We start from the raw sequence: 15,053 nt of genomic DNA on the forward strand, positions 1-15,053 counted from the left end.
CATCTTCCAAAGTACCTAACCACATCTGTAAAACAAGAATAATTATTTTTTGCCTAATGTAGTGAGATGGAACTTATTAACTCATAGTGGTCTTATGACCACTTTTCTTGTTAATCTTGAATTTAGTTCCCCTAAGAGATACATACACACACACACACACACACCTGTATATATACATACACATATATGTAATCTCAGAAATATTAGTCATGAATAAAACTTTTATAAATTGCTTTTTGTGACAATGGCCCTGGATCCTTTCAACTTCTGATATAATTATCAGCAGCTGAAGATGTCTTTACATCCTTTACTTTTATTTCTTCAATTTCTGCACAACTTCTTGCCATGTTCTATCTGTTGTTCCAACTGCATGTTTCCTTGTTACTTTTTCATTAAATATCAATATGCTTATGTTAAAAAGGTGTCAATGAACAGTGTTTGGGTAAAGAGTCTGATAATATAAAACTTGGTGGGAAGAGGGCATAATACTACATTTTAAGGAAATTTCCCATAAAATTATATCTATACAGAATATATTTATGAGGGGTGAGTAGCCACACTCACAGAAAAGCCCTTTGACTGTGCCCTTTGTGCTTTTAAACATGCAGTAAATCAATAATTCTTGAGAGGGATATTTAGAGATTTGAGAAATAAGTTGAAGCTGCAATTTTAGGAAGCAAAATAACAAAATGAGACTCATGCAGTTTTTCATCCCTGAAATGAAAAACAAGCTCATGGAAAAAAATGACATTGATATCTAAAACCCTGGCCATTTAGAGACACAACTCTCATTGGTTCTGTATCAAAGATCTCTTTGACATTACATCTACCAGATTTTAAGTTTATGAGAAAAACACAGCAAAACGTAGCATCCATCAGACATGGTATGAACTACTAGCTTGAAGTAGTTCATATTGTATCACACTGCATTTCTGTCAATGATGTCACATCTTTGTTAAGCTATGTTTTCATTTATTGCTCTGATAAAAAGTGCACAGAAATCAATATGAAATTGGAAAAGAAATGAAAGTGACAGCATCCAAACAGATTCCAAAATTTGAGAAGTTCCAGGAACATAAATCGACTTAGTCTCCTAATGACTTGGTAATTGTTGTAATTTAAAAATAAAATAAAAATATTATTTTTTCATTTATGCCTATATTTTTCCTAAAGGTTACTACATTCTTAAGACATAAATTAAGTTGTTTGGACCTAACTATTCATAAGTAGAATAGTGAAACATTGCTTTTGGCTAATTACTGAGACACAAAGGGTCTGTGGATCAAGAAAGTTTGGGGATCTCTGAATTACACAATTTTGTTGTTGACATTGTTCCGTCATTTGAAACTGTTGATTTTGCTTTAAGAATAATCAAAAAAGGCCAAGTGACATTCTAGGAAGTGTTTTTGGTTTATGCGTATGTGTGTGGGCGTGTGTGTGTGTGTGTGTGTTATTCGTATACTCTGTGACTAAATGGTCCCCAGGTCCCCAGTCTCTACCTATACATGAATTGAGACCGGGTTTTCTTAATTAGGGTAGTTGAGTAGCATATACTGCTTTCCACAACTCCTTTTGGAGTGATTGGTGAGGCTGCTCCATGGTAGACATGGGATAAAAACTCTTTGGTAGGAAGACTGACAATAATATGGATCATGAGGTGTTAATGGAAAACCATTTCATGCTGTTTGATGAAAAAAATTGATACAATTCTTTGGTATCTCATTCCTAGATCAATCTAAGAATTTTAAAATGTCCTCAGCCTGGTTCTTGTCACAAAGAATGTGGACATTCGCTCAAATCTTTGGGACAACATTGTCGAGCCAATTATCAGTTGCCTGGCCCTCTATCCTTGTCATAAAGTCTTTACTCTCCAATGTGCATCTCAAGTTCCCATTCTTCCTAAGCCCTACTTTAATCCCCTAGATGCAATTAGTCAAGCCCTCTTTTCTGCACCCATCCATATCATTGTTTCCTATTGTTTATATGTGCTTTCCCTAGTTTGTAAATTTATTAAAAATAGGAATATTCTCAGGAAATCTTTTTCAAGTTGTTCTAATAAGTCTTCTACTTTTATGAATAACTATAAACAATGATTTTTCTTCTCTTTTGGAAAATAAATATCATTAATAAATTATGATCATTGTCCATTGCAGGAACTTAATCTTATGGAATACATAGAGAATGATAGTAATTCCATAAAATCTGAAGGTAAATGGATATGGCCATGACTGACTAAGATACTGACTGGCTTTGGTCACCTCCAAGGTGAAGAGGAATCAATATTCCAGCACACCTGAAACCCACTTGTGGCACACCTATGTACTCAGCATATTTGTTTATAAGGTGAGTTTTATGATGCTTTGGTTACACTAACATCATTGTATAAATTTCACAGAAGAAAACTCACAAGCATTATAACAAATGTAATACATAAGCTTGTAAAATTCCCCTAAGATCTCTCTGTCCCAAAATAATTGAGCTTGATGTCTAATGTTGTTATTAAAGAACAATGCAGAGCTTGGCATTAAAACTATTTCTCCCTGGGGCCTCTGCCCACAGGGGAATCTTCTGAGATGAACTGACTGAATGCTAGTCTTTAGAGATTTGATTACTATGTGTTGTGGGAAGTCAAGGACCCCGAATGGAAGGACCGGCTGGAGCCGCAGCAGAGGGACATAAATTGTGAAGATTTCATGGACATTTATCAGTTCCCAAATAATACGTTTATAATTTCTTACACCTGTCTTACTTTAATCCTTAATCTTGTTATCTTCATAAGCTGAGGATGTACGTACGTCACCTCAGGATCACTGTGATAATTGTGTTAACTGTACAAATTGTAAAACATGTGTGTTTGAACAATATGAAATCAGTGCACCTTGAAAAAGAACAGAATAACAGCAATTTTTAGGGAACAAGGGAAGACAACCATAAGGTCTGACTACCTGTGGGGTTGGGCAAAAAGAGCCACATTTTTCTTTTTGCAGAGAGCCTATAAATGGACGTGCAAGTAGGGATGATATTGCTAAATTCTTTTCCTAGCAAGGAATGTTAATATCAATATCAATACCCTGAGAAAGGAATACATTCCTGGAGGGAGGTCTATAAATGGCCGCTCTGGGAATGTCTATCTTATGCAGTTGAGATAAGGACTGAGATACACCCTGGTCTCCTCTAGTACCTTCAGGCTTACTAGGGTGGGGAGAAAACTCTGCCCTGGTAAATTTGTGTTCAGACCAGTTCTCTGCTCTCCAACCAGGTTTTCTGTTGTTTAAGATGTTTATCAAGACAATACATGCACAGCTGAATGTAGATCCTTATCAGTGGTTCTGTTTTTGCCCTTTGCCTTGTGATCTTTGTTGGACCCTTATCAGGAGTTCTGCTTATGCCCTTTGTCCTGTTTCCTCAGAAGCATGTGATCTTTGTTAGACCCTTACTAGTAGTTCTGCTTTTTGCCCTTTGAAGCATGTGATCTTTGTGCCTTCTCTGAAGCATGTGATCTTTGTACCTTCTTCCTGTTCATACACCCCCTCCGCTTTTGAAATCCTTAATAAATCTTGCTGGTTTTGAGGCTCAGGTGGGCATCAGAATCCTACCGATATGTGATGTCACCCCCAGCGGTCCAGCTATAAAATTCCTCTCTTTGTACTCTTTCTCTTTATTTCTCAGCTGGCCAACACTTAGGGAAAATAGAAAGAACTTACATTGAAATATTGGGGGTGGGGTCCCCTGATAAGACTGTTTTGGAGACAGTCATGGTGTGGGTTGAGGTGAAGTGAGTGGGCACTCCCTGCCTAGGGACCAGTGACCCTCAGAACCCTTTCACTTCACCTGCCTGCCTCATTCCTGTTGGCACCATTGAGAGCTTGGCTGCCAGCATCCTGGACCTTTGGCAGGTTATTTAGTGTTCCCAAGCCTTAGTGTCCTCACCACCCAACCGGACTTAGCAGCTTTGGAGACAGAGGATGCATGGTTTACCACTCACTGGGAGACTTAGCCTACAGAAATGTATTCGCTCACATTTCTGGAAGCTGGAGGCCTGAGATCAAGGCACTGGCAGGGTGGTTTCTCCTGAGGCCACTCTCCTTGGCCAGCAGGTGGCCGCCTTCTCCCTGGGTCCTCCCATGGTCGTCTCTCATCTCCTCTTCTTGTAAGGTCAGCAGCCATATTGGATCAGAACCCACCCTCATGAGCTCACTTTACCCTGCTACCTCCTTAAAGACCCTGTCTCCAAAAACAGTCCCAGTTTTCCACCAAATAATTTTGGGGGGACACATATATATTACAACCCATAACAATGGTAAATAGCTAATTGTTTGCTACATCCAGGCAGCTGGTACAATCCTGTGACTCTCAGCTCTCTGGGAAGCCCTGGCTGACCCTATGGCCTGGGCTGTGGGGCCCCTCTGTGCTCCCCCAGTCCCTGGACACCCTCTTGAGGGTAGTGGTCCCACACCTGGCCACTGTAGGTTTATGTGCTGATTTTCTCCTTTGGACCTGGAGTGCCTGCTGACAGCATCTGTCTTTGTCTCTGTGTGGATCCAAGTACCAGATCTTGTTGCTGGGGCCTTTCCATGCTCTCAGCATCCCCAAAGCTGCCCTCCCTGCTGCCGGGAGGTAATTGCTTCCTCAAACCCTGTCAGCCTCTCTGTCTTGTCCCTGTGTCTCCTCCATCACAGCTAAGAGCAGCAGGGGGATGGTGGGGATGCGGGAAGGGGATGAAGAGGGGGAGATGGGCATTGAGGGATGGGCAAGGGATGATGGATGGCAGCGGGCACAGTGGCAGAGGGGAATGGGTAGCAGTGACACCAATTACAACAGAATATCTGTGGGTGCAGTTTGGGTATTGGTATTTTAAAGAAAACTCGAGAGATGCTGATGTGCGACCAAGGCAGAAGACACTTACTGTTGGATTCACCCCCAACAGCTGCAGATGGGGGAGATGCCTCTCTGGCTTTTGGGTCCAGAGACTTGGGACTTCTTTTCACCTGTGCATGAGCAGGCTGCATTGGCTGCAGCTGAGATCATTTCCTTTCTGAGTAAAGTGATGTTTTAAGTGACTGCCCAGAGAGTCTATTGTTGCAAAACCGAGTATTACTGCCAGTGATTAAAACACTAGCAGAACCTTAACATTATTTTCATGCTTATGAATAATTTATTTTTTATCTTAACATCACATTAATGTTGCTGTGCATATCATTACCTTCCTTTTTATTTCAAGGAAAAATATAGCAAAATACTTGAGTTGTCAAAAGGGCCCGGGATTCTCATAACTGGGGCTTCAGACAGGGGAGTGCTGATGGGGAACAAATCTGACTCTAAGGCCTTTATCTGAGAAGAGCCTGGGCACTGGTTGGGAGGGGAGGATGAACAGGGCACTACAGCTGGGAGGCTGATGGAAACAACCTTTGAAGCCAGAGCTGAAAATATTTTTCAGGGTTTCACATACTTCTGATCCATGATGTCAGCTAATCCAAGAAATTGTTCATTCTCAAAATCTGAATTTGTTTGCACCTTGAAGTCACAGAGGCCCTTCAGTCTGCGTGTTTTTTTTTTCCAGGTGTATTTGGGATCAATTTGTCTACGGTTGGCGCCTCAAACATGAGAATGGGGTGGGGCATGGAAAAGCTCTGTTTTGGTGATTTTATATGTGAGACTCAGCTCTTGAGGAGCTGAGAATCCTGTGCAGAGGAACAGACATCAATTACAAACCAAGTTTAAACAGAGAAAAGGATTAGGAACATAGTGGAGGGATATGTAAACTGGCCTAAAAAGTGGGAGCATCTGTAACACTTTCTAAGTGGAGGTCACATTTCATTTGGGGTTTTGATGGATGAATAAGAGTTTGCTAGAAGAAGCAGGCAGGGGATAGTGGTGATGAAAATGGTGATGAAGAAAGGCAGAGAAAACAAACAAAGTTGCATTTCTCTCAGTGCCCAGGGAGTGGATAGGGCTGACAGGAGTGAGAAGAAGATGTCAGGAGGTCCAGCTTGAGTGAGCCTGACAGGTGCTACTGACTGTTTCCTTGTGGGGCTAGGGCTTGGCCACTTAGTAGGAAGAATCTGGACTTTGGGGTTAAAGACAGTTGGTATTGAATCTTGGCTCTGTCTTTGTCAGCCGCAAGGAGCTGGGCATGTCGTTTTTCTTCTTAGAGCCTCGGTTTGCTCATCCTACTTATTGTGGTTGATAATGAGACTATTGCCAGAGCCCAAGGGGTTATTCTGGAAGCAGGGGTCATCCTGGTAGGCCAGTGCCTGTGAACCCCCCAGGCAAGGGCATCTGGTGGAGGTGGTGGGCAGAGGCATGTTTATTAATGGGGCTGTCTGTCGGGGGAGGGAGAGGGGCTCCAGACCTGGGGATTCCAGAGGATTCTTGGAGGGGAGGCCATGGTCAAAGACACAAGCCTGTGGTCAGAACTCCAGAACCCAACAGGGAAGCCACTGTAGAATGGCACCATGGCAGTGCCTGGCACTGCTCTACACTCTCCATAGCTGAGCCCATCTGACCCTCATACCTTTCCCATGAGGTAGGAGCTATTTTATCCTTTAATATCTAGGATGGGAAATTGGGTCTTAGAGAGGGTAAGTGACTTGTCCAAGGTCTCACAGACAGCAAGAGGCAGGGGTGGGATCTGGGCACAGGCGTTCTGACTCCAGGACGTGAGCCTGTGCCTGGTGAATTTCTGGGGCAAAGTCACGTCTGCATCTCTGATTGTCCTCCTCATGCCTCTCTGTGGTGGCCTCTCCAGGTCTGCATGTTCTGAACTGGGGGTTGGATGATGTAGGATCTCCAGTAGGAACTGGGGGCTTTGCAGGCCTCAGCTGCTGTTTGTGACTTTTCTCTGCATACCCTGTGAAGGCAGGAGCCTTGGCTGCTCACACCCATGGCCCCATACAAATGTGTGGATTTACAGCTGGCTTGTGTTGGAGGCCACGACGGAAACTTCAAGCAAGGGCCAAAAGAGTGGTATAACAGGGCAGGCTGAAGTTAGGAAGTTAGAAGAGAGAGGGAGCCCAGGGTTGGGGGAGCAAGGAAGGCTTCCTGGAGGAGGAAATGAGGCTGGAGAGTGACTTTTAAGGGCAGGAGGACTTGAGGATAAGCTAAGGATGTAATTATGCCAGAGAAAGGTATAAATTCCCCAAGTAAGATGAAGCTAATTGAAATGTCAGCTCCATCACCTCTGCTCTCACACAGAGCCAGGCTCTGCTACGCCTCCTAAGAGCCCTCCTGGAAACGATGGCCGTGTAGTGTTTTTTTAATTGGACAAGGCACTGATTTAGACAATGCCTCTCCTGCATGGATTTTTTAAAAATGTAAATTATTTAATCTTGGTTGGCTTGATGAAGCAAATGCTTCTAAGGGGGCTGTGGGAAGACCTGGAATTTCTCTTCACCCCATCGGGCTTGCCTAATAAGAAATCAAATCTTATCAAGGCCTTTACCTGCTGTGGCCAAGGCTGTGATGAGGGGCTCCCAGCATGCCCTGAGCAACATGGGTCCAGGAAACCTCCCTGAACTTCTAGAAGCAGAAGGGCAAGGAGGGGCAGGAGAAGGAGCAACATTGGAGGAATTGTCAAATTGTCACTCCTTGAGGAAAAGTAGGGGACTGAGGCTGAGTTCCAGAGCCAGATTCCTAGGCTCTGAGACTCTGGCCTGCACGTGAATAGGAGACAGCCCTGTGACCTTGTGCTGACAGGTCTGACACAGGCCCAGCACCTCACTTGGAGTAATAACTACCACTACTGAGAATTCACTCCAGGAGAGACATTTCACCTGTTACATTCTCACTACCATTCCATGCAGTAGTTAAGGATTATCAGCATTAACTGATGAGTAACTTGAGGTTTGGGAAACACAAAGAAACCTCACCAGGGTTATACAACTAGTGTGTAGGGGCCAGCGTGTGCTCTGGGAGCCTCTGTCTTCCCAAATCCAGGCTCCGTGTTGTTTTTGTGGGTTGAACCGGATGGGGTCCCAGGGCCCCTGGCAGATCTGCTGTCTGCGTAGTCCTCTTGGTTTTGCCCCTCATGTAATACACAGGTGCCTTAAGTCTGTTTGGGCATCTATCACAAAATACCATAGACAAGGTAATTTTGAAACAATGGAAAAGTATTTATCACAGTTCTGGAGGCTAAGAGATGCAACATCAAGGCGCTGGTGGATTTGGTGTCTGGGGAAGGTTCTCTTCATGGTTCACAGAGGACACCTTCTTGCTGTGTTCTCACATAGCAGAAGGGAGAAGGCAGCTCTCTCAGTCTCTTCTATAAGGGCACTAATCTCACTCACAATGGCTCTGCCTTCATGACCTGATCACCTCCCAAAGATGACACCATCTTAACACCATCACAGTAGGAGTTAGGGCTCAACAAGTGAATTTTGGGGGGACACAAACATTCAGACCATAGCAATAGGCTCTGGGGGCTTCTGGGCACCCCACCACTCATGACAACACCATGGAGACAGGAATATGTGTTTTCACTCTCCCAGTGGGTCATCAGGCAGCAGGTAATGAGGGCCACCAGATGCCAGGAAGGGTGCCACGATTGTTCAACAATCAGCCAACTTTACAATCCAGCCTCAGAAGCTTCTAAGTTGAACATTTAGAATCAGTTAAATATTAGGATCTAGCTCAGGGAAGTGAAGGTTATAGGGTGGGAATTGTTTAGAAGTTTTGATTCCAATAATTAGACAGAATTATAAACCAAGCCCCCATTTCTTTTTTTTTTATTATACTTTAAGTTTTAGGGTACACGTGCACAACGTGCAGGTTTGTTACATATGTACACATGTGCCATGCTGGTGTGCTGCACCCATTAATTCTTCATTTACATTTGGTATATCTCCTAATGCTATCCATCCCCCCTCCCCCCCACCCCACAACAGGCCCCAGCTTGTGATGTTCCCCTTCCTGTGTCCATGTGTTCTCATTGTTCAATTCCTACCTATGAGTGAGAACATGCAGTGTTTGGTTTTTTTGTCCTTGCGATAGTTTGCTGAGAATGATGGTTTCCAGCTTCATCCATGTCCCTACAAAGGACATGAACTCATCCTTTTTTATGGCTGCATAGTATTCCATGGTGTATATGTGCCACATTTTCTTAATCCAGTCTATCATTGTTGGACATTTGGGTTGGTTCCAAGTCTTTGCTATTGTGAACAGTGCTGCAATAAACATACGTGTGCATGTGTCTTTATAGCAGCATGATTTATAATCCTTTGGGTATATACCCAGTAATGGGATTGCTAGGTCAAATGGTATTTCTAGTTCTAGATCCCTGAGGAATCGCCACACTGACTTCCACAATGGTTGAACTAGTTTACAGTCCCACCAACAGTGTAAAAGTGTTCCTATTTCTCCACATCCTCTCCAGCACCTATTGTTTCCTGACTTTTTAATGATCACCATTCTAACCGGTGTAATTTGGTCCAGGGATGATCATGTGGCACAGAGAAGTCACCTATAGACTCGACAATGGCCTATGAGTTGGACTGCTACAAAAGCTCTGTGGAACTGGGCTTCCCAGGTTGCAAGTGAATGGAACAGCAATGAACCCACAAATGTGGATGGACTGACCAATAGCTAAGTGCTCCAACCATTGTGATCCAACTTGTGGTCCATGGGACAGTGCCATAAGCAGCTCCTGGAACTTAGAGCCACAGAAGCTCACATCCCTCCCCAGAGGCATGGAATCAGAATATGCATTTGTATAAAAACCCCAAGTGACGTGTATGCTTGTTAAAGCATATCATCTTCTCTTATTAAAGTTTGAAAATGACCACTTGGTCCATGTTTCTTGTGAGTTGCTCCCAGCCTGTGACTAACTTCAGCAGAGATACAATACAGGCCTATTCTTGGGAAATGTGGGACAGGCAAATTTGGCTCAAAGATCTTCAAATGACCTTGCTGAATTCCTCTTAGGACTGCATTCTACAATATTTGCTACTTCCTTCCTTCCTTCCTTCCTTCCTTCTTTCCCCTCCCTCCCTCCTTTCCTCCCTTTTTTCCCTTTCCTCCCTTTCCTTCCTTCCTTCCTTTCTTGTCAGACCTGCATCATGGCAAAGTGGCTCTCCCAGCACCACTGTATTTTCTCTCACAGACATTTCCTCTAATACATTGCCTTTAATCTTGTCTTGGAGTCTGCCTATTGGACAGCCTGGATTAATACATGGCAGCTTTCCTGATCTGCAGAAACTATAAAACTGACCCAATAGATATGGATATTGCCTCAACAGCAAAGCAGCACTCTCACATATCCTTTCCTGAAGTTATAATCCAAGACCAAATTCAGGTAGATGTTGGACCCAAAATGACTCCACAGAAAAGACCAGCAATGAACAGTCTACCAAATCTTCAGTGGGGATCTAAATTTGTGTGGCTCAATCATATTTGTATTATATCAACAAAATCACTTTAGGTAAGGATGATAATACCTTTCCTTGTTGAAAGGACATAATTAGACTTGTTGCTGCTATTTTGGACATCCTCATAAAGAAAAACAGTCAACTACATGGATTAGATGAGAGCAGAATAATCCGACACCAACATTTCAGCAGCATGGCAAGAGTTGAGAGAGAATGAGTAGGTCTTAGATTAGACAGATGCAATAATGACTATCATCTTCTTTTTTTTTTTTTTTTTTTTTTGAGACGGAGTCTCGCTCTTTCGCCCAGGCCGGACTACAGTGGCGTGATCTCGGCTTACTGCAAGCTCCACCTGCCGGGTTCATGACATTCTCCTCCTCAGCCTCCTGAGTAGCTGGGATTACAGCTCCTCTCAGCCTCCTGAGTGGCTGGGATTACAGGCTCCTGCCACGGCACCGGCTAATTTTTTGTATTTTTAGTAGAGACGGGGTTTCACCGTGTTAGCCAAGATGGTCTCCATCTCCTGACCTCGTGATCCGCCCGCCTCGGTCTCCCAAAGTGCTGGAATTACAGGCTATCATCTTAAAAATACACAAAGGAAGGATTTTTTTTTTTTTACAATTACCTCTTACTCTACATATAAACTGTATACACTTTTCATTCATTTCTTCAGTAACCTATAAATGTTATAAATTCAATTCCTCATCCTGAAAACAAATATTGTAAACCATCACCCATGGAGTCAGAGGTATTGTAGAGAACTGAGACAAACCAGAAGTGTTGTTTAAAGTAAGGGTAATTGGAGGGAAATCTATGTTCAGGAACATGAAGGTGACGATCAATGCACTGAAGCTCACTTTCTCTCTCTCTCTTTTCTTTTTTCTTTCTTTCTTTTTTTTTTTTTTTTTTTTTTTTTTTGAGATGGGGTCTCACTCTGTCATCAGGCTGGAGTGCAGTGGCACGATCTCGGTTCACTGCAACCTCCACCTCCTGGGTTCAAGTGATTTTTCCTGCCTCAGCCTCCCGCGTAGCTGGGACTACAGACGTGTGCTACCACGCCCAGCTAATTTTTGTACTTTTAGTAGAGACGGGGTTTCACCTCTGACCTCGTGATTTGCCCATCTCTGTCTCCCAAAGTGCTGGGATTATAGGCATGAGCCACCGCGCCCGGCACACTTTCTCTTTTCTATACTCTATAAGTGGGTGTTGTCTCCACTTAACAGAGGAGGGAACCAGGGTTAACAGACATTATGTAACTTGAACTGAACACCATGCATTAAGAAAGTAGGTAATCTGGAATTTAAAAGCCGATCTGTTTTGCACCAATGCCTGTGCTGTTTATATTACTCTTCAGCTGCATCACTTGATATTCTTCTCATGAAAAAGGCAGAAATATAACATTACATAACTATAATATCTACATGTGCAGCAATGTCGAATTTTCAAAATTCTTTCTCATGTCTCTGTCTTTCAACACATAACATGTTTATTCATACAAGGTGTAGGACAAGCTTAAAATGGGGAATAGCTCTGATTTTGAACCAAGACAAGGGTCTAAGGCAACAGTGTTGGTGACTAGAAAAGGGCATGAGGAGACTTTTTTGTGAGGAATGTTTTATATACTGATTGGGTTGGGAGAAATATTCTGTGTTATGACTGGGCTGCCACTTACACAAGCATATACAACTCATTGAACTCTATTGTATACTTAGGATTTCATTTTACTATGTATAAATTAAACCTCAACAAAGTTCATTTTAAGAAGTTAAAAAAATATGTCCCAGAGTTATAACAATGGTATGCTTACTTACAGATTATAATATATGGTCCATTTGGATGCATGATACTCTTTACATAACAATGATAGAATGAATATTTTGTTTAAAAATATGTATCTTTCCCTGCTGTTTCTTTGGAAAGATTTGTGACTGTTGACAGCCTGCCATTATGTAATATATGTAATATGCAGTAATGACTAGCATCTTCTAAAAATTACAGAGGGAAAGGACTTTTTCCATTTACATTATATTCCATACATGTATATACACACTTTGCATGATTTTCTGCAGGCCTCTGAGAATATTTTCTGCAGGCCTCTGAGAACATTAGAAATTCATCAATCTGAAAATAAACATTATAAACCATAACCCATGGAGTCAGAGATATTGTTGTATGGGGCTGAGATTGAACACAAGTGATATTCAAAGTGAGAGCAATTTGATGACAAAATATAATTAGCCATGGATTAATCAAAGTGGGGACTGTCTTAAGGATTAAACATCCAAGTTCATTTATATTTATCCAAGTTATTGATTGTAGTTATGAAAATTTCAGCTTCCCTAAGTTAGCTGATTTCAGTGCATTTTCATCTTAATTCACAATAAAGTTAGCTTGATTCTGTAACATTTACTTAGTACCAAGTCAAGGTTAGCAAGAAGCTAGGTTGTATTCATTTCACCCTTGAGATTTCATGAATGGAATCAATGAACTCCATTTCAAATGTAAGACTTGTCTCTTACCTTTCCCTCTCCCTCTCTTTCTTTCTGTCTTTTTCTATCCATCTGTTCCTATCTCTGTATCTGTCTTTCTCTCTTTCTCTTTATATGTGTACAAACATACATATATGCACACATACATATACATGTGTGTATCTATTTATCTATCTGTCAGTAAGGATTTATGTTGCACAGTTAACTGCTAACCTGACTTATACTAAGTATAAGGTCACAATTCACATTTTCAACATTCCTTTCTTGTGCAATTACCCAGTTCTAAGCTCTGGACAAGACCTGAGTGGATACATAATATTGCACTCCTCAGGTGCAGAGAAATGCCCCCAGTCTGTTTTACTAACAAGTGCTTAAACAAAATGAAATACAGCAATGAGTGCTTACTGAAGGTCAGATTCCATATTAGGAGCTGCACACATACCATTTCATTTGATTCTCACAGAAACAGTTGAAATACATATTAGTATGTTCATTTTACAGATTTAAAAGATAGCTTCACAGAGCACTAAATGACTGTCAGGGTTGCACTGGTGTAAGTGATAGGGATGGAAAGTAAGCCTAAGTGTGCCTAACTTATAATTTAGACCTTCCTAATTTGCCTCATTTTCTTTGTTGGTGTGTCAACTCTCTAGGTACTGAAAATGCTAAAGAACAAACTGTGGCACATGTTAAATTGTGATGACAGCAGGGCCATTAGCCTGACTATGCATGTCAAAAATGTCTAGATCTTTGCTACTGAGTCAAGAAAACATGTTTCTGAATTATCCAAATAGTTGCCTTAATTCGTTTTTCCTATGGTAGATTGAACTTTAGATTCAACTTTTATACTTAGCTTGAGTTGTTACAATATCATTTAATCTTATGCACTCAGGTTTCATTATTCAGTATTCAGTTCTTAATTCTGAGATGTCAAAGTGGGTATTTTAATTAGGGCAGGATTTCAATAGTGATGGTTTTTCAAGGAAAGAGGAGCCTTTTATCGGAATTGTGGGGTCTTTGTCTGAACTCCATGCATAAAGAGTGGGGGTGTCTTGAAACATCTGGTTTTGTTACTTTTTCCTGTATTGTCAGGGATTACATACAGCTATAGTCCTTTATCATCCTATATTTCTTCTAAGCTGCATTCCTTTTAATGGAGAATATTTTAACTTTATCTTTTCCTCCAGGATTTATACAGTTTCATATGCTCCTCATTGATTCCAAATTACAGTGTATTGCCTGCCCTCATGAGATGTGTTTCTCCTCCAAGAATTCCTGATAGTCCTCCTGTGTGTCTGTGTGTGCACTCGTGCATTTGGCTTTCAGCTACAGTCACCATATGGTATGTCTCAGTCTGTCTTCTTCTGCTCCAGCTCATGTTCCCCATTGTTGATAGCTTTGTTCACGAAGCCAGCTGAAGGAGCTTCAATATTGTCATGGCTCATATCCATTGATAGGCATTAGTGAGAACATAAGCAATTCAACGCTTTTTTTTTTTTTTTTTTTGAGACGGAGTCTCGCTCTATCGCCCAGGCTGGAGTGCAGTGGTGCCATCTCAGCTCACTGCAAGCTCCACCTCCCGGGTTCACAGCATCCCCAGTGGCTGGGACTACAGGTGCCCACACCACGCCCGGCTAATTTTTTGTATTTTTTGTAGAGACGGGGTTTCACTATGTTAGCCAGGATGGTCTCAATCTCCTGACCTTGTGATCCACCCGCCTTGGCCTCCCAAAGTGCTGGGATTACAGGCATGAGCCACTGTGCCCAGCCCAATGCTTTTTACATATAAAGATTCAGATGAATCTTATGAAAACCTTTCAGTGTTGAAAGGCTAGTACTCTTTGCCATAGATGTCAAGAGATCAAAAGTAGGAGATGGATCCTCCATAGCAAAATTGGGAGTAGGTGCAAAATTAGAAGAATGGGAACATAATGAAATGTTGCAATGGGGAAATTATTTTGTTACTGTTGCTTATGCAAGCATTGATTTGACGGTATTAGGGCTTTAGCCAGGCTGAAAATATCCATACACTTTTTTTTCTGTAAGTACCAAGATATATTTATAATTTCTCAGAATTCTGCAGGTTAAACAAGTCCCTGCAATCTGTATATTATTTTATATTTACAGTGAACCATTGAGACTAAAAGAGGAACTGGACACTGTAATAGAATAGATAGAAGAAGCAAACGTCCTCTGTATTTCA

Source organism: Pongo abelii, chromosome 17 (assembly GCF_028885655.2).
Source record: "Pongo abelii isolate AG06213 chromosome 17, NHGRI_mPonAbe1-v2.0_pri, whole genome shotgun sequence".
In the NCBI taxonomy this organism is placed as follows: Eukaryota; Metazoa; Chordata; class Mammalia; order Primates; family Hominidae; genus Pongo; species Pongo abelii.